This window comes from Aquila chrysaetos, chromosome 2 (assembly GCF_900496995.4).
Source record: "Aquila chrysaetos chrysaetos chromosome 2, bAquChr1.4, whole genome shotgun sequence".
NCBI classification, from domain to species: domain Eukaryota; kingdom Metazoa; phylum Chordata; class Aves; order Accipitriformes; family Accipitridae; genus Aquila; species Aquila chrysaetos.
In genome coordinates this window covers 38969970-38988418 of record NC_044005.1, presented here as the reverse complement: position 1 = coordinate 38988418, position 18449 = coordinate 38969970, and the positions used below count along the sequence as shown (strand labels likewise).

At 45.3% G+C, this 18449-nt stretch overlaps 1 protein-coding gene and 1 long non-coding RNA gene across 7 annotated transcripts in view; one reads left to right on the top strand and one right to left on the bottom strand.

Annotated features, from left to right (window-relative positions):
- The window catches only part of ACTN1 (actinin alpha 1), a 93281-nt gene that overhangs the window by 11796 nt on the left and 63036 nt on the right, over nt 1-18449 (top strand). The gene's annotated exons all lie outside the window — the stretch shown is intronic.
- LOC121233737 lies at nt 633-5099 on the bottom strand. The gene is made up of 2 exons (XR_005933801.1): nt 840-5099; nt 633-708 (listed from the first exon to the last, which is right to left on the bottom strand). It is a non-coding gene; the product is annotated as an uncharacterized LOC121233737 (long non-coding RNA).

Here is an 18449-nt window from a genome sequence, read left to right as displayed (position 1 = left end):
GGGTTTCTAAGCAGAGGCATCCCTCTGCTGCATTCTTCAGCCACTTCTCCTTTTGGGACCAATGAGCCTGGCTTTCCTGAAGGTTTCTCCTGCTCTCCCCTTCATAACCTGACAGGAGGACAGTACCAGCATGCTTATCTCCCTCCAGCCTGTGTTCTGCTTCCTCATTTTTACCTCCTGAGATGAAGCTGCTTGTAACTCAGGCTCTTCCTTCTTGGGGAGGAGGAGGACTGTGGTGAGCAGCAAGTGTGGGTAGCTTTTAAAGTAGAGAGCCCTGTTGGTTGAGAAGGGGTGAGGGTGGGTGAGTACACGCAACTGCAGCAAGCAAAGGTCCCACAGTGGTAAAATACCTAGCTGCCAGCCATCAGTTGGCAGGCATGCTGTACTCAGCAGCCAAGTAGGGTATTCATTTGCAGTATTTGGCCTGTGATGGGGTCAGAAAAATGAAAAGTCTTTTTGGCCCGAGGACAAGTTTTTTTTTAAAACAAACAAACAAAACCACAAAAAACCAAAACAAGAAAACAAACAACCAAACACCCTCCCCCACCCACCCCCAAACTCACCCTCATCCCAAAACCCACTCCCATTACAGGGTTTTCATTTTGCTCTTGAGCAATTATCGTGCAGTTTTCCCAGGCTTCATTCCTGCGTGGTGCTGGGCAATAGAGGTGCTATAAGATGTGCAGTCTGCATCATGGCCCCTGGCAGCTGAAATGAATAGAGAAACAACCTCTGAGTATCCATATGCTCTGGATTTAGCTTAGGAGGGGAGAGATGTTCTTACTCCTCTGGATCTTGTGCATGCCGTCAGCCTCTGCCCTGGCTGTCTATATACTTACCTTATTGCCCCTGCTGTTGTCACTGAGTTGCATGAAAGATTTAAAATGTACTTGTTGCCATGGAGGTCAGAGTGGTCAGTAAGGTGAGGAGGAAGTCCTAGAGTGCCAGTGGCCATAGATCTATGTGGTGGGCGCCGTGATGTGCCAAGATCTCTGCTTGAGGGCCTGAGCAGAATCTGCCTGTTGCCTTGCACTCTGCCTTTGCAACTATCTGTGTCTTCCTGCAGTCTCTTGCCATGCTTGTAGCCTGCAGGGTAATGGGGGACAGGGACAGTGTTTCTGCCCTGTGTTCATAGACCACCCTGCACCAGAAAATTCGGATCTGTGAGCATGGTTCCCAGATGCTGCAAGGCCACAAGCACTGAAGAGATAACTGACTTTAAATGGACCCTTTTTTTTTTTTTTTTGAACTTGTAAGTGTTATCTTAAGACCACATAAAAGTTGCTTCCCTGTTTGTGGTAGTTGCTTACAATCAAAGAAATTACTTTCAATTTCATGTTCTTCTGCACTAGCACCTTGTGTTTGACTTGTTGGTGGTTTTAGGTACTGGTGCAGCTACTATCAGCACACCCTGCTTGAGTGCTTCCCAGTATCTGCTCAGGTTGAGGTTTAGTAATAGACTGCTTTAGAGTGGTGCTTCTGTATTTCTGTCATCTTTAGCTTCAGATGTCTGCTTTCAGCATATTGCTACAAAATTGCAAGTATAGATGTCCCTTTCTCCACACCCTTCCAACTCTGCTAGTGTAGTACAGCAATATTGGGTAGTGAGTTTCTGATGTGGGCGTAACCAAAGAGAATACAATCACCAGCATACTATTTTTTGTTAAATTTTGCTTTGAGTTTAAAGCCTCCGATGGTACTCCTTGATATCTCTTTTTCTGCCTATGTTTCCCTAACCCAAATTCTCCCTCTTCGTCTTCTCCCTTTCTTTGCCCTGCCTTCGTTAATCGGAGCTGGGAAGGGAAATCTGTGTTCCCATCTTGCTCTGCCATTGTGTTCAGTGATCTCGCATGTTTTGGGTTGAAGATTGCTGTTCTGCTTAGGTGGGTTGCTGGCTTTTGTGGTCTGATACAATAACAAAATGATGCGGTGCTGGAAAGAGCCTTTGAAACTTTTTGTTAGTAGGTTTTTAATAATAATCTTAATCTCTTTCATGTAGAGACTATTTTGGTGGTGTCCGCTTTCCTTCAGAGATTATTTGGAAGTCCCCCGCTGGCAGTGGACTCCAGCAGCCCCTGAGCAAACCATGCTCTGCTTCTGAGCAGGGCAGCAGCAGAGAGGCTTGAGGTAGGGGAGTGTTTGCACTGGGCACAGTTAGGCTGTGGGAATCGAAGGTGTAGATTCGGCCTGCACAGCCCATCCAATGGAACAGCTCTCTAGGCAAAGAGCAAAGCTCTTCATCAGTGCCAGGTTGCAGTATGCAGTAAGGTGTCCTTTGGATAAGTGTGCCTCTGGGTGTGAGTACTGTCCTGACGCTATAGCAAAGAGTGAGGCATTGGCAAAACTCGCTTGGGTTTCTGTTCCCCTCTGACCTTGTGGATTGGTAAGTCTCATTTTCCTATGACTTCTTCTCATGTGAACCCTTAACAAGGTTTGGTAAGAGTGCTTATTTGTCATGAAGTTGCAGTGCACCAGAACAACAACCACCCTTCCAATCTTAGTAGAAGAGAATAGACTAGTCATGCCTGTTTCTATCAAACTAACTGGGGCTTAATTTACCCCCCATTCGCTACTTGCTTTGCCTTTCCAAGAAGATATGAATGGGCAAAATATTTTACATACGTGTATTGGGGATGGCATACTCCAGAGTTCTTGATGTAGTTTATGTAGCACTTTTCTGCCTTTTGGCTAGTAAACTTTGGTACTTCTGCAGCCTTACAAAACGAGTGAATAAATGTATTGTGTAATTGCAGTCTGTAAAGTGTATTCTAGACAGTTTGCCAGAGGGTGACATAAGGTATATTCAAATTGGCAGTCCCTGATGATTCTAAAGGCCTGCCAAAATCTTACGTTTTGCACCTAATTTATTTAAATTTTGCATTTGTGAGTGCTGAGTGTTCTCTCTTCATTGATTTACTTGGAGCAAGACTCACTCCTGATGCAGTTTCACAATCTTCAATCCAGTCTGACTGTGTACTGTCACTGCTTCTCAGTTGGATGCACCTGTGATCAGTACCTGCACACGCTATGGAAAAGTGAGTTTTCAGCCAGATGAGAGTTGATCCTGCTGAGCCTAAGATTAAGAGAAGGAGGAGGTGGCAGGGTGGGCGAGGTGAAGGGCAAGTGCAGGGTGGGACTGCCCACTTTAATGGCAGCTTGTCAACAAAGTGATCAATGCCAGCCGTGAAACCAGTCACTCAGCAATATGGTATTTGGAGCCGCAGCAAATGCAGAGGGGACCTGGCTGTGGCAGGCAAAGGAGCTTGAGGTTTGCGCTCTGTTCCAGGCGTCTGAATACCTTTTACTGGGTTGGAAAGCAAAGCAATGCTTTCTCACTTTCTTTAAGCCCTGCCCAGATTCCTTGAATTTTTGCAGCTTGGACCAGGTGATGGTTCTAGTCTGCATGTGAGAAGAATAAACTGTCCGCCAACTCTCCTTAGGTAGGAATGCAGCCTAAAACCACCTCTAGCCATGCAAGAGATCTGAAATTATGGGGGAAGGGTTTTGGAGTGGGGGAATGGAAATCTGCTTGTAAGTAATGTTGGAAGCGGTGAGAATATGCTTATGGCTTGATAGAGTAAGGGGGCTGCACTAGCAATAGCTGCCTGAGAAATAACGGGACCCCAGCTTCTCCTTCACTCTGTTGCAAGGCATAGCCTCTGCATTGCTCCAACATAACTGCTTGTGGACATGAACTGTGAGCCAGATGAAAGAACTTAATCAGTGTTAAAATTAATTTACCAAAACAAGAAGGAGAAGAGTTAAAGCTAGATAGTTCCCCACAGTGAGGGAGCAGCAGGAGAATGGGAAAGAGCTGGAGAGAGTCTAAGAGAAAAAAAAAAACCCAAACTTAACTGTTTTTGCTGTGGAAATAAATATTGGTGGATCTGTGTTCTGAACATCACATTGTCTGGTTCCCCAAGCACTGGCCCTGGACTGGGATTTGGCACCTGTCTCATTTTCAAGTCCAATGCAGTCTCCTGCCTTCTGGAAGCCAGTGCTTAATAGCTGGTCAAAGAACTGCTGTGCAGCAGCTGCTGAACTGGGAAAGAAGCTGTTTCTGTTGCCTATGCAGGAACATTAGCTGCCTCCTTTTAGGCCCTGCAGAGGTTGCCAGAGCTCAGAGCAGTTCACACAAACCCAGTTGCTGAAGCTTTGAGGAAACAAAGCTGCTCAGCAAGTGCAGTCCTTTAGCCCTCCAAGTCTGAAAGCTCAAAACCTGAAGACTTTGCCATGCTACTTTGCAGAATACCAGACTTCTTCCATGAACAGGTACTAGTAGTCTGATCCCCATCTTTAAAGAGCGGCAAGGCTGCTGTAGGCAGTTTGGGGAGCAAAGGGCTGTGCTGTGGGTTGGCTCCTCATGCCTGGGAGCTGGTGCTTCCCTGTTGGGATAATGCAACAGGGCCGGCTGGTGCTACAGTGAGCTGAGTGGGAATCCCCTGTCAGTGGAGAGATGGTCTGCTGCAGCAGCTCCACTGATGGGTGCCTGGCTCTTTATTCCCTAGCTCTGATCTGATTTGCTTTTGCTGCCTGGTTGCTTTTCATATGGACCTGAATTGCTCTGCCAACTGTTGCTTCAAGTGTAGTTCAAAGTCTGCAGCGTAAACATGTCAGGGCTCTGTGCTGCATCTTCCTGGGGACAGCTCAGCCTACAGCAGTCCTAAATGCAGAGAAACCACACAGACAGCAGGAGACAGGCTCTAAATTATCAGGGTTGGGTTCTTAAGCATCAGGAAGTCAGAAAAAAAAGTGCTAGAGAGTAGCCTGCTAAGCAATGCAAGAGGCTTAGCTGTTTTGGCAGCTGAGAAGGGAAGAAATAAATTCTAATTCACTTAACAATACCTTACCTGTGTGCAGAAATGGGCTGGCTGGCTCATGGCATGGGAGACAGTCTAATGTGGAAATGACTAACTTCCTCTGGCAGTTGCCAGTGCAGTGCATAGGATGTAGGAGGTAGGATGTGAGGAGGTCCTGGGCCACTAATAAGTGTAGTTAGGCTTGTTAAGTACCAAGTTGAACTTAATGCTGTGAAAACTCCACTTACTGAGTTGGATTGCCTGATTTGTGCAGGAAGAAAATGTTTCCCTTACAAGCACAATGCTCTGTGGCCATCTGACTGCGTAAGAGGAAGGAAGAGTCCTGCAAAGGTTAGATCCTGCGTGCCTTGATGGTAGGATATGTGATCCCATGGGAGGGAAGAGGATCCCGTGAGAGAGGGGGGCTGAAATTAATTACTTACCTGGCTTCCAGCCTGCTGGTTCAGGTCATTTTCTCTTACCAAGCTGTGGTGGGTGCTGGTGTAGGGTTGCGTGGTCATAACTGCACAATACGTGTGGCAGCAGTTGAAGTGGGAGCGCAGCGTGGGATGCACTGCACCGGATGCTTGTGCAGCAGCCGCGGTGCCCCTGGGCGATGGCCAATACCTACTGTAGTGTGTAACAATCGTGTGATTGCTTGCTGAGGAAAGGGTTGGGACAACTGTGTCCTTGCTCTTCAAGCCCACCCGCTGGTTATTCAGCGTGTTGGGAGTGGGATTATTTCTTCCTGGCCCACACACAAGATCAGCTTGAGCTTCCCACTGTGGGATCTTAATTACCCATACCCTTTTCCCTGTGAAGCTGCACGTAGACCAGTGTTGTTGTTGGACATGGCCGTGGCTGGTGCCCAGTCATATGCTTGGGTCAGAGTGGGGTAGATTACCAAATAAAGCAGAATTCTAGGGGACTGGTTATGGTGGAAATCACATTCATCCTTCTGTTGTGTGGATGTGGTTTTCCAGAGGAGACAGCAGTAAGCACCAAGCTGAGGACAAAAGGCCAATCAGTCAGTGGAGACGCTGTTTTGCTGTTCCCACTGCAACTTTGTGCTGACGTGGGGCTGCCAGCAGGAAGAGGGTTAAGTGCACATATCACATGGCACAGTTCTGTTTACTGCATACTTATCATAATCGGGGCTGGCATCCAAATCCGGAAGATTAGCACTTGACCAGAGATCCTGAAACAATATGTTTCATGTTGGTATTCCTGTGAAGCTATGCAGTCTGCCATCAGCTCCCTTGCAGAGACCTGCTCGTCACTGCAGCCCTCGGAGCAAGCTATGGGGAGAGCAGAAAATGGACAGTTTTAGGAACAAAGACTGGATTGGACTAAACTGCATTTATCGTTGGTGTAAGCTTGAAGCCAGGGGAGTTTTGCCAGGAATTAACTTACGCCATAGTAACTTGATCTCTACCAAAGGAGATTCTGGCTGGACTCTGGTCTGAGATTAGTGCATGAAGCTACCCAGGATCGACAGTGACTAGTCTGGGAAATGGGACTGCCCCTTGGCGTAAGGGTTTGGATGGGTGTTGCTCAGCAATTTGGCCAGTACTGAATACAAGCAGTTGTGGTGGTGGAGAACCAAGTATAAAATTCAAATTAGTTTTTGAGGCATGGTTTTGGACAAGAGGGAAGGTGTAATTTTCAGCACAGTCTATAGCTTACCCTTGCTATAAGTGTGGGCATAACTGTAGCAAACTTCCATGGGGCCCAAGGCAGGGTGTGACTTACCTTCCTACTACTCCTGCACAAGGCAGATCCGTCTGTTTCTTTCTGTCACCTAACAAACTCATCTCTGCCCATACACAGCATGGGGCTTTTCCCTTCTTCAGTCTAGTACCAGTTCACATGTGAAGACCTGCCTTGTCCTCCATAGAGCTTCAACACATGGCAGCAGCTTACATTGCTGCTGATTTCCAAAGCCATTTCTGAAGACTTCTATCATCTCTTAGGAATCGCAGAAGTTTGTTTTCCCCCATGCTTCCAAAGGTCTTTTTCCATCACATTTTTTCTGTCTTATCTGAAAAGTCTGATCATGATCCATGGATGAAGTTTATATGAATTAGACATGGAAGAGGAAGGATGGAGAGGTGTGCTTTTTTTTTCCCCCTCTCTGTGATGAAGCCAAAGCTAATGGAAAAAGAACTTCTCTTGACCATCCTGTTTGTTATTGGGGTCTACCTCCTTTAGGAAGCTCTTGGGCTGAAGGGGAATAGGAGACGTTTCCTACTCTAAGCACAAGCTTCAAATAAACCTGTCCATGTGTCTGTTGGTAATGTTAGAAGGACCCTCCTCTTTTTCTCAACAAAGTTGACTTTTGTTTACTGTTTTGTACTTCAGCAGGAAGGAAGATGAGTTCCTGCTTCCTATTCTGTTGAGTGCTAGCTGTGACTGCTAACGTGTGGTACAGTTTCTTAGCCACAAATATTAAAAATACAGCAGTTTGAGTCTGTCTTGAATTAACTTTTCTATATTGATCTTACACTGAACTGGATTATTGTAGATGAAACAGAAAGCTACTTGAACTTCCAGAAATAATCCCAAATTCCTCTAATTAAAAGGCTTGTGGTGGATGTCTTAGGATGCTAGCAAGATATCTGTTTTCAGTAGATATTGACAGATCTTGTATGGATATTGCTAGAATAACATTTTTAGGTCTTCTGAAACAAGTGGCAATAAATGTTCCTTGGCTGTTTGTACCAGGGGTAATTTGACTTCCACATGGTAACTAATGCTGCTGTCATTTGCATGTACCTTGCCTCACTCAGATGATTCATTAGTTGATAAAACAGATGACAAACATCATGGCAATGATGACTTGTAGATTGCACACAAACTGCATGTCCTGCTGTCTGTTTGGGTTATCTGTTTCTTGTCAGTGGTGTGGTGTTTTTTGTTTTGTCTTTTTTGTTTTGTTCTTCCCCCCCCCCCCCCCCCCCCCCCCAAGTAACATGATGCAGGATCTGCTTATTTTATTATTCCTATCTATCCATGTATGCATATATTGCAGTAGAAATGATTTAGGCATTCCCTAGGTAAAGAATAAAATATCCTGAGTGTCACAGATCTGAAAAAAATAAGGTAGGTCAAAACCGAACAAGACTCAACAGCCATGCATTTTACTGTGTAACCATTAGGAACAATCACCATGTATCAGTTGCGATAGTAAGCTGAATTGCAAATGTTTTGCTTAGCAACTGTTGCAAAGGAAAATTGTCAGGCAACCGCAAAATTAGGAATGGTGAGCACGGAAGGCACTCTTTAAAAAAGAGATGAACTGTACTCTGACGTATTATCTGTGACTAAATGATTTGGCATTTTCTTACACAAACATGTAAGAATATGAGCACTTCTGAACATGCATCAAAGCAAGTTCAGTCTAATCCCCTAGCTTCATAAATACTCTTGCTGGCTTTCTGTGTGTAGTAGATATCTCTAGGCGGCTTCCCAACACAAGGCAGCAGGGTCGAAGAGCTTGATGTGGTAGTAACTTCTACAGCCAATCTTTGGGCAACAGTGATGAATTTGAGTAGACACCCAGCCATGGTAACTGAAGAGTGGTGGTTGGCTTAGTCATTCTCCATTGTGAAACCATTCCCTTTCCCCTAAAATAATGTACTTGAGAGGACTGTGACTGATATCGTGTTTGAGATTTCCCTCCTGTGGAACTGCACCAAGGTTGGTGGTGGTGTAAGCACGAGTGTGAATGAGCTACTGCTCTGTCCACGGTTAAGTACATAGCAGGACAGGGCAAGATGGCAAGTGACTGATCATACGCTGTCTGCAGAAGGCCTTGCTCAAGGAGTATCTGCTGTGGAGCTGCCTGAACGGAGGATGAGTCTACAGTAAAGAAGGCTTTAACTTTGTCATGTATAGGTATGCACATGTTATAGAGAACACTGTGTTTAAAAGACTCCATGAAGGGTGTTAATCCAGTGGTCTTAAGGCCTAAAGTCTGAAATAAGAAATTGGTACTAAGCTAAACGACTGCTTTAAGCACTTGTGTTAAACAATGTCTACTTCCATGTCTCCTGCCCTTGCTACTGTAATCTTAACAAGGGACTGTCTTAGGAGAGGCATATGAGTAGCAGTTGGGTATCAGAATACAAATACTGTCAGGGTAAGAGCACATTCATTAGGTGTTACTTATTCATGGGAGAAATGATTAAAGGCAAAAGAAACCTACCTTGAACTGGCATGTGAGATGTGCCTTGGAGTGTGCAGGAGCCTTTCTACAGGGTTATCTGTGAGAGGGTGCTTGACACATGTCTTAAGGACTCCTTTTTAGTTGATTGTTAAATTCTATGCAAAAATAGATTTAAAAGTTATGTAAGGAAGACTCGGGGTACAGCTTAGTAGCAGTCTGCTCAGGCTATGTGCCCAGTCTTGGAGTGAAGGTTTTGTTTTTCCCAGTATCCCAGTGTTGCAGTGAGGTTTTATAGTGCTTTTGTTGCCCTTCCAGGCCAGGTCTCAGGTGGAACCAGGGTACTGTCTCCTAAGTACCTGCCCTTTCTTCCTTGCGTGTCCTAAATATATAGCATGTGGCCAGGGGGGAATCAGTGTTTTACTACGGTGACAACATAGCTTAAGTAGAAGTTCTCCAAGATGAGAGCTTCCACATTTGAACAGAAGAACCTGGCAGGAAAATGTTTTCAGCAAGACATTATCTTTTCCTGAAACTTTCTTCCCACCTGAGTCCAAGATACTTCTGCAAGTCCTGTCCCTTGCAGTGGAAGGAAACTGGAGAGGATGTCCCTCATTGTGATGGGTTGCAGCAGCTCTGGTATGAGCATTGGTGCCGCTTGCTGTGCCTTGGACTTGCAGTTCTGTCATTCAGGGTGCCTGTATGGGTTTTGTGTCCTTTAGCAGGAATCCTCTCTGCTGCAAGCCACAGTAGCTCCCAAATAAAGGTAGAGTCCCTGCTACCTCATCCTATGCTCAAGTGAAATGTCTTGTGTAAATCGTTTGCCTTTCCCTGGGCAGAGACTTCATTTTATCTTTCACGTCAGGAGCGGGAGCCTCTTCAACCTCATTGCCCCGCCGAACCTGTGGGGTTTCAGACACAGTAGCAAGGGGTGCGTGTTGCTCTGTTAGACAGCACTGTAGCTGTTGTGCTCCATCCCTCCTGTGTCGTCTTCATTGCCGTGCTGACGAGCACAGTGTGAAACAGGCCCCGGGGATCCTCCACAGCTGCTGGAGGAGGCAGATGCTGCTGGCAGATACCAGGGAAGCCTGTGCTGTTGTTACTGACTTGCCCTTCCTTGCAATTAATAAAAATAAACTGTTTAAAAAAAAAAAAAAGTGCTCCTGGGATATACCTGCTTTTCCAAAGACTGTGTAGTTGGTGGAAAGCAAATGGTGTCTCACAAGAAGTGGATGGGAGGACGTACGCAGGCCTGCTGCCAGGCCCGTCCCTGGTGCTGTGTGGCTGCCAGGGCCTTTGCGGTGCCTGTGAGACCTGGGCTGTCTCCATCCCCTGGATACCAGCGGTGCTGCACTGGCTTCTCCCTCTGGCTTGTGCCTCTTCGGCAGCAGTCTCCTCTCTTTCTTCCAGCTCTGGCCCGTGTGCTTGGCAGAGCAGCCCATCAGCCCAGCACAGGGTCCCCCCCTTCCCCCGCACGGCTTGGTGCTCAGTCCCTAAAATGAGGGTGCCCCTCCGTCCTGTGCTGGTGGCTCTGCTGCCTCCCACGTCCATCTGCAGCGGTGCCTCATCTCTGCCATCCTCCTCAGGATGGAGGAGTGTGCTGTGTGTCCATCTTGGTCCTGCCGGTCTGCTGGGGCACCACTGGGTGCTGGTCAGTCTGGAAGATGAGGGGATTGCCACCCTGCTGCCCTCCCCATCAGCGAGAGCACACTCTGCCCTGCAAGCAAGTCGGCCATGCCTGTACCCTGTGAATTTATGGGCTTCCTCAGTATAGCTTTGTCTCCCTTCACCAAGCTGGGAACTTGGCAGGTGTATCTGCTAATACAAGAAATCAGCTGACTTGTGTCAGGAAGCAGGGGTAAGAGTTGAGAGACCAGCTCTGGTAACTAAGGCTGCTGAGCAGGCATCCATCTTTACGTGATTCAGGGGTGTAGTGGGTGGGCACAGCCAAAAGAGCCTGTTCAGAAACAGAGACAATGGCTGAGAGTACGGATGTGGAAAGCACAACATTGTGGTGCTTGTGCATCATACCACACCAGCAAATTACACTCTGAGGGTCCTCCGCGTGATTTTTCCAGGATTGAAAAAAATCCCATGTAGCCTAAATTGAGGTACTGGTAAAGGATGTAAAAGGTTGTGGGATGATAGAAACCCAGGATGGTGCTCTGGTCCTGTGGGAACTTCTTTCCTATTGCTGGTCATGGGGAGCATCTTAATGAGTTCAGCTTCAGTCTTACTGCTAGCACGCTGTTTAGGTTGATAGGCTTTTCCAAAATTGCCATAGAAAGCTCAAACCTTCTGGAATTTTATCATGCTCCTGGGTTGAATAAATCCCATGCCATTTACTAAAGAAACTGAGATATTTTTATTTTTAGGAAATGCCATTCAGGAATTTGTGGGATTAGAAGTTTCTCTTGTCCCTGGGGAAAAAAACCTCTTCTGCTGTGGCAGGGCCACAGGGTGACAGACTTGTATGGTGGCTTGAAACCACTGCTGTAGAGCACCTCTGCATTTTTTTAATGGGTGCCCCCTATTTTGAAAACCATTAAGTGCATAGGTTTACTGACTGTTGATTTGTGCAGCAGAGTGTTTCATGCATCACAGAAAACAAGATGAGCCCATGTCCTGGACAGTTTCTAGGTAAAATTAGTGGTTCCAGCTACCTGCATGCAAGTATAAAGCAGTGGGCATCCTTGTAATTTGTTCTTCCTGACAAGCTAGACCACAGATCGTTTCCTGTGGTCAGGAGCCACATCTGAGAGTTTCAAGAGCAACGTATGCAAGTTGGGGACCTTGTAGCTAAAATAACATACATTTCAAATGAGATCAGAGCTTACTAGAAATTTAAAAAAGCTAAGGAAAGATACAGGTTAGATGTATGAATGCGTGCATACTTGGTTTAGGCAAATAATGTGTTGTGATGGTTCACAGTGTTTTTGATGCCCTGTTTTATAGGGGGTGCTGAAGCATGGCTTTTTGAAGCAGCCCAGTTCTGTTATCCACCTAAAATTACTATCTTTGTAAGACTGTTTCAAAACTTGCAGTACTTAAGGTAAAAAGCACCCCATCCTTTGAATGGTTTCACTTCTGCGTGTAAGAGAAGGGCACCTCCCCGTGCTACCCTCAGAGCTGCTATTGTCGGTGGCGTTTCACACTGGTAGTTAATATGCAACTACAATGTCCACAGAAAGTCTAGATTTCAACAATTATTTCTGTACCTTGACAATGTCTTTTTCAAGAGTGGCAAGGGAGGGGCAGGAAAGGGGAGATTTACTTTGTATTGCCTTAAAAAAGCTAAACAAACCAACTGTAAGCCACATAGTATTGATCTGACCTTCACCTAAGTCAAACTCTGCATAAAATCTGCCATAGATGTATGGAACAATTGCTGTGTAATTACATTCTGCTCTTTCCTACTGAACTGTAAAGCAGAAGTAAATTGAACATCTCTGATGATTTAAGGAGTTTGCTTACAAAAATGTTTTTTTCCTGCTCTGGTGTTGTGCAGGTTCAGGACCCCACTATGCTCTGCGTGCAGGCGCAGCACAGAGCAGTGTGCTCTTACTGTAATGTCCATAATTTTGTTCATCCCATTCCTTCTTTACCTGTACTTGCAGTCTCACTTTTAGGGTATTGCTGTGCATTAAGCAGATGAGCTGGTGAGCTGTTCAGGGCTCTTCCCTGTTTTGTCCTGGTTTATTTTGAATTAATTTAGGATCCAGTAAGATGTTTGAGTAGTTCCAATACAACTGAATCCTTGAGGATTTATCACCAGTGACTTTTTATTTGTCATTTTGTTACTCACCTGCCTTTGATTAAATCTACTTCTTCACAGCTAGGATTTATAAACCAAAATATGTTTTCACCTTACTGATCATCTTATTTTTCCTCTATCACTAATAATTATATCAGGTGATATTTGCGCTTGTATGAAATGTTGTGTCACCCCTCTGCTTAGTTCTCTCCATGATGGAGACTGACCACTTTATGCTTTCATTTTCTATCTTCTAGCTAGTTTATATTCCAGGAGAGAACATCCCTCTTGCCCTATGACTGTTTGCCTTCAAAGGGTCAATGACGTTATGATTAACAGCAAAGTTAGGGAAAATAAGTCAGAATTCAGACAACAAAGAAAGGTGCAGACTGCATGCTTGTTTCTGGATGTGTGGCAGGATGGGACAAGTCAAATAGGTTTGTTCCTTATTAGACACCAGCAAGCGTGCACCAGAGCAATGTAGGAAGCCAGACTTTGTTAGTTCTGCTGCTTACTGAATGGCTTGTTATCGAAGAATAAATGGGTTAATATTTGATTTTGGGGGTGAGGCATTAATTTTCAAGAAGAGCTGAAACCAAGTAGAAATTTAATACAACAGTATGTAGGAAAGGTTGCACTAGCATTATTTTGCATCCTTCAAGAATGGCATGTTGCTTGTTGTGTTATTAGTGATTTGTTTGAGTTGCCAAGGGTGACCAATGCTTAGTAGTGCTAGGAGGCTAAGGCACCTTCCTGGGAAAAAATCCCTGCTGATAACCAAAGCAGCTGTGGGCTTTGATAGCCCAACAAAGGTGAGTGGGGATGGGAACACAGCCTCAGTGATGTTTAAATTTAATGCCATTTTAGTAGTTAGCCATGATGACTTAAAGCCTGCACTAGGAAGATGGTGTTGACTTAATGCCTGTGGCAGGTACAGTCAGTTCAGCTGTACTATGGTAGCTGACCCATTTAAGTGTCCTGGTGGTAATGTAGGTGGAGCCCGTTGTCTGGAGGGGCAGTACTTCTAGCACGTTCTCCTCTGCTGCCCTTTGTGATGAGACCTGTATGTCCTTAGATAATGGATTTCCATTACTCTGCCTGGGAGGCAAGGCCTGTGGTGGGATACTCATTTTAGTCACCTGGCATAGAAGGCTAGTGGATTGCTCTTGGCACTACAATTAAACTAGCTTCTTGGTGGGACTTTCTTTGTGTTGATCAGGTCTGGTACAATTTTTGAAAGCTAAGTGCAATTCTTTGTCATACATGAGGTGGGAATTAAGTTCCTGTGTTGACTCTACCACATCTCTCTTGAGAAGATAAACACCTGGAGTAGGATATACCTCAAGGAAGGGGAAACTTTTCCAGGGCTCACACCTGGTTTGAAAGAACACTTTGGACCTGGAGGTTGAGCAGCTGCAGTTCAGGCACACACTTGTCCTTGCTGCACCTCGTAGTGGAGTAGCAATGTTCAGCAGTGGGGCAGGGTAGAGTTGTCTTAAAAACTATGGCTGAGGTTTTTTTGAGCCTACCCCCTTGTCAAAGCTGGAAAAACAGCTTTTGGGAAACATTGTTACCCAGTGTGCAATTACACTGCTGCTTGTGTGCTTCTGCTGCACTGAACGGTGTGCAATTAGCCTTGTGTACTGGGCTGTTCAACAGCCCATCGCATGTCAGGCTGCCTTTAACTCTTTTGCTCTTACAGCTTTGCAAGTCTTCAGCCCAGGAATCCTTGCCTAAATTTAGATGTAGCCATGGCACAATGCTGAAATGTGATGATGTGTCCTGTTGATTAAGTAGGCAGTGTGTGCTACAAAGCAACACCCAACTTCCGAAGTGTGTCTTGCATGGCACCTCTCCCTTCCTTCCTCTGTCAGCTTGGAAGAACTCGAGTGAATGGATGGCACTGCATTAATCCATTAGCATTTATGTGGCCAGATCAACAAGCAGTGCTTTCATGCCATGATTTCAGCTGCAAGATTCCCGTCGTGCCCCCGTGAACAGGCAGAGAAGCTGTGAGGGCTCCTGGTGCAGTAGTTAAAGCCAGGTCTCAGCCTTCAAGACTTCATGAAGAACATGTGCTTCCTGGGGTGGTCACAGCGCATGGAGGGCTGCTGAGTTCTCTGTTAAATTCTGACAAGTGAAGATGAAGAGATGAAGAGCGGCACACAGGCCCTTTAAGAATGAATTGGCAAAAGAAGAGCTCAGTATTTAAATTTAGTGCAGACAAAGAGGGAAAAAATTCCCTACAGCATCTGGTTTATATTACTGCTTTCTGCTTCAGTAGAGGGTGTGTTTACAGTGAAGCTCTCTGGTGCATAGCAAGGGGGGTGCTCAAGCTGTTTATTTCTGGGGGACTCTGAGCTCAGGGTATGCCTTGCAGCTACCCTCACGTCCTCCCTTTGGCCTTCTTAACTAATCCCATCTCAGCTGTTGAGTGGATGGGTGCCCTGTTGCATCCGAGGTGTCTGAGCACAGCACTCCATCTTCCAGGACTCTCCAACAACGCTTGCTGTCCTGGCAGCTTCCTATTTTGCTCAGCCTAGAAATAGAGACAAATAGTCCCCTGATTATGAGTTTATGCGGACATGTGACCGGTGGCTACCTACAAAGACTATAAAACTGCTGATGCATCTGTGTCCTGGCTGTTTTAATGCTTTGAACAGAGCCAGTCACTTCTGACTTGTTCTAAATGCAAGGTTGAAGCTCAGCGTGGGAGGTGGAAAGAGCAGAAGGATGGCTGGGTTTTAGTTGTGGTGGAATTTCTCTTCTGTGTGTGTGTGTGTGTTTTCTTTATTAAAGCATGGTTTGTGGTCTCTGAGCAGTTTCAGCAGAGCCGCACGCCAAAAGGAAGCCTGAACATAGTAGTATTAGTGGAGCGAGCTACTCGTCAGAAAGTAGTAGAGCTTTGCACAGGTAGTGCTTTGCACAGGTCTGTGGTAACCCCTGCAAATGCTTCCTTCCATCGGTAGTTTGTGCATACTGTAGTGTATCTCCTTGAGGACTGACTGCACCTCTGGTCACATATGCTGTAGAAGTACAGTTGTTGGACTCAGCAGCAAGCTCCTGTGCTCTGTTTGGCAGGCAGGGAAGTTAAAAAATTCTCCTGAGTTCAGTAATAATATAATTGTATTGCAAGATTTCATCCCGTTCAAGGATAAAATACAAAGTTTTTTAGACCTAGAGCTGTGAAAAAATAATTCCTAGCCCATGGGGCTAGTGATCGTTTCAGTGTCTGCTATTTGAAACTTTTGGGAATAGATGCCGTATGTTTCCAGGCAGAAGGAAGAGGAATGGAAAATTCTGGATTTATGTTCATGTATAATACAGATTTTTCATAGGGTCATTCTCTCTGGCTGCTGCTGGACCAAAGCCTGTTGCCACCACTGCCAGACTGAGATTAAAGCTCGTAACACAAATAAACTCTTCCCCCAGCTATTTTTGCAATTTCCCTCATCCAAGAAAACACAAAATTAGTCCCCACCTCCCCTTTTTCCTCCTCCTGTCCCAGGATGAGTCAGAAGCAGTTCTCATGTTGCAATTTTCATCATCCCTTCTCTTCAAACAGCAGCAAAGGCAAATAATAATTAATCTTTGTCTGACCCCATTCAAATCAGTTCCCCATAACTACCAGTCATCCTTTATAACTGAATGCATCTCCCTACAGATGAATCAAAAGTTAAACCCTACCCTTGCCTCTCTGTCATCCTCGTCCAACCAACCACTATCTTTCTAACTGCTGTGTTCATTTCCCAGTGACTGTCCTCCTAGGGGCAGCCTGCTAGCAGGGGACAGAAAATACCTTTTCTACATTTAGAAACTGTACGGTTGATGGCAAAACTGGCAGGACTGTGTGTGTGTCCTGTCTTCTTGCTGATGCTTTGGGAAACAGTGGTACCTAGGGGCATGTTCACCAATTACAGCAAAGGGCCAGTCCTTAAACTGTTAGAAATGTTCTTTGACCAAAAATGCATATACTCTTAACTGTAGTATTACAGCTTTTTTTTCTTCTTTTTTAGTGAAAAATGTGTGTTTTCCATGGGGGAAAAGCAATATTAGGGTAATTTTGTTTTGTTTTTTCAACAACAAAAAAGAAGACAGGTACTAGAAATCCCAGAATCTCAATATTTTGGCCAGTTTCCTTTCCCTTCTGCAAAGTACATTTGTGTATGCAGCTAATGGTTCAGTTGTATCTGTGGGGTGGTTTCCAAAGGGAATTGCATCTCCCATAATTTGTACCTGTCAGACTCCTGTAAAGTACCATCCTACTTGGTAGCTTATTGTGGAAGATGCCTTTGAACAAGTTCCTGCACAGTAGAAGAAAATGGGAGCATGAGGCATCTGAAATACATACAGCTCCTGAAAGATATCACAACTCCACTGCTGAAGCAAAATCCTGCAACTTGTGACAAAGTGCTTCTCTTATATGTGCCCGTGCAGAAAACAGGCCCTTTTCTGTAGAACAGGGAAAAGATGTCTCTGATTCACTCTAGGCAATGTCTCAAATTGTCAGAGCTATCCTGAAACTCGCTCACTTTTCTAAAAAGGGTGAAACTGCAGCTGTCAGTTGGGAATACTCACTGTCTAGTAAGAATATAGCTGGGTGTATGGTTAGGGTGGAAATGGAGCTACAGAAAGGAAGGGAAAATCCTAACAACTTAAATTGTTAAATAATGTAGAAATGTTTAAAAAAAATTTAATTTTAACTTTGTTTCCAGTGGGATTTTACTCCTCTTCCATCTTCTCTTTCCCAAGATAATATTTACATTAATGCACAGCATCCTGGGACAAATGGCAAATAAGAGTTGTCCTAATCCTCTTTCTTCCAGCCTAAAGCTCGTCAAAAAAAAGGTTATCTAGCTCTTTTTATTGAAAACAGCTAAAACACCATTAACTCAGAGGTGTATTCATTTTCCTTGCTGAAAATACCTGATTTTCCTCCTCAGATCTCTCCTCCAGTCCTCTGCCCACCTGAAAGCTCCTCCTGAGAGAGGGTAAACATTGGGGTTTTTTTCCTCTCATCCCTTAACTGGGAGTGCTGAGCTTTGGAAACAGTGCTAACATTTTTATACCCAGTATGATGCTTCCTCCTCTGGCCCACTGAAGAATGCACCTTTTATACCAATGGCGTTTCCTATAAATGGAAAGGCTCTGGGTATGTGCAGAGCACAGTGAAAAAAAACCCCTAGTACTGGCACTCAGCATCCAGTTTACATCATCCATCCTCTCTTGTGGTGAGCTCTTTGACCTCATCTCCTAGAAATGAGCAAATGCAAGAATGTGAACGTGTCTGTGGCTAGGGCTTAAATCACACTCTGTCCTCAGCCATTGGAGTTGCTACAGCTCCAGCTCCTGCCTTCAGATTATTTATATGCTTTCCTGACTGCCCCGCATACCAAGTTAATTTCACCAGCCAGGTACAGTAGTGTGGTGTTACTAATCTAGGTTACCTTTGGGCTTGTTTCATCTTTCCAGAGGGTGACTGAGGAGCAGAGTGTGACTTTTACAGAAGGTGGTCCTGGGCTGGTCCCCAAGTCCTCACCAGTCAATGGGGATGTCCGTTTGCCCAGGGCATCGATGCTGGGACTTGCCTCCCCGCTGTCCCCTCGTGCTCTGTCTCTCAGAGAATGTTGTTTGAAGCCTCCATCTCTTTGAGGTGGAAAAGTAGAAACAGCAAACATTTCCTGATGAGCTGAACTGGCTGGTAGCAGTGTTTTCCTCCCAGTTCTTTCTG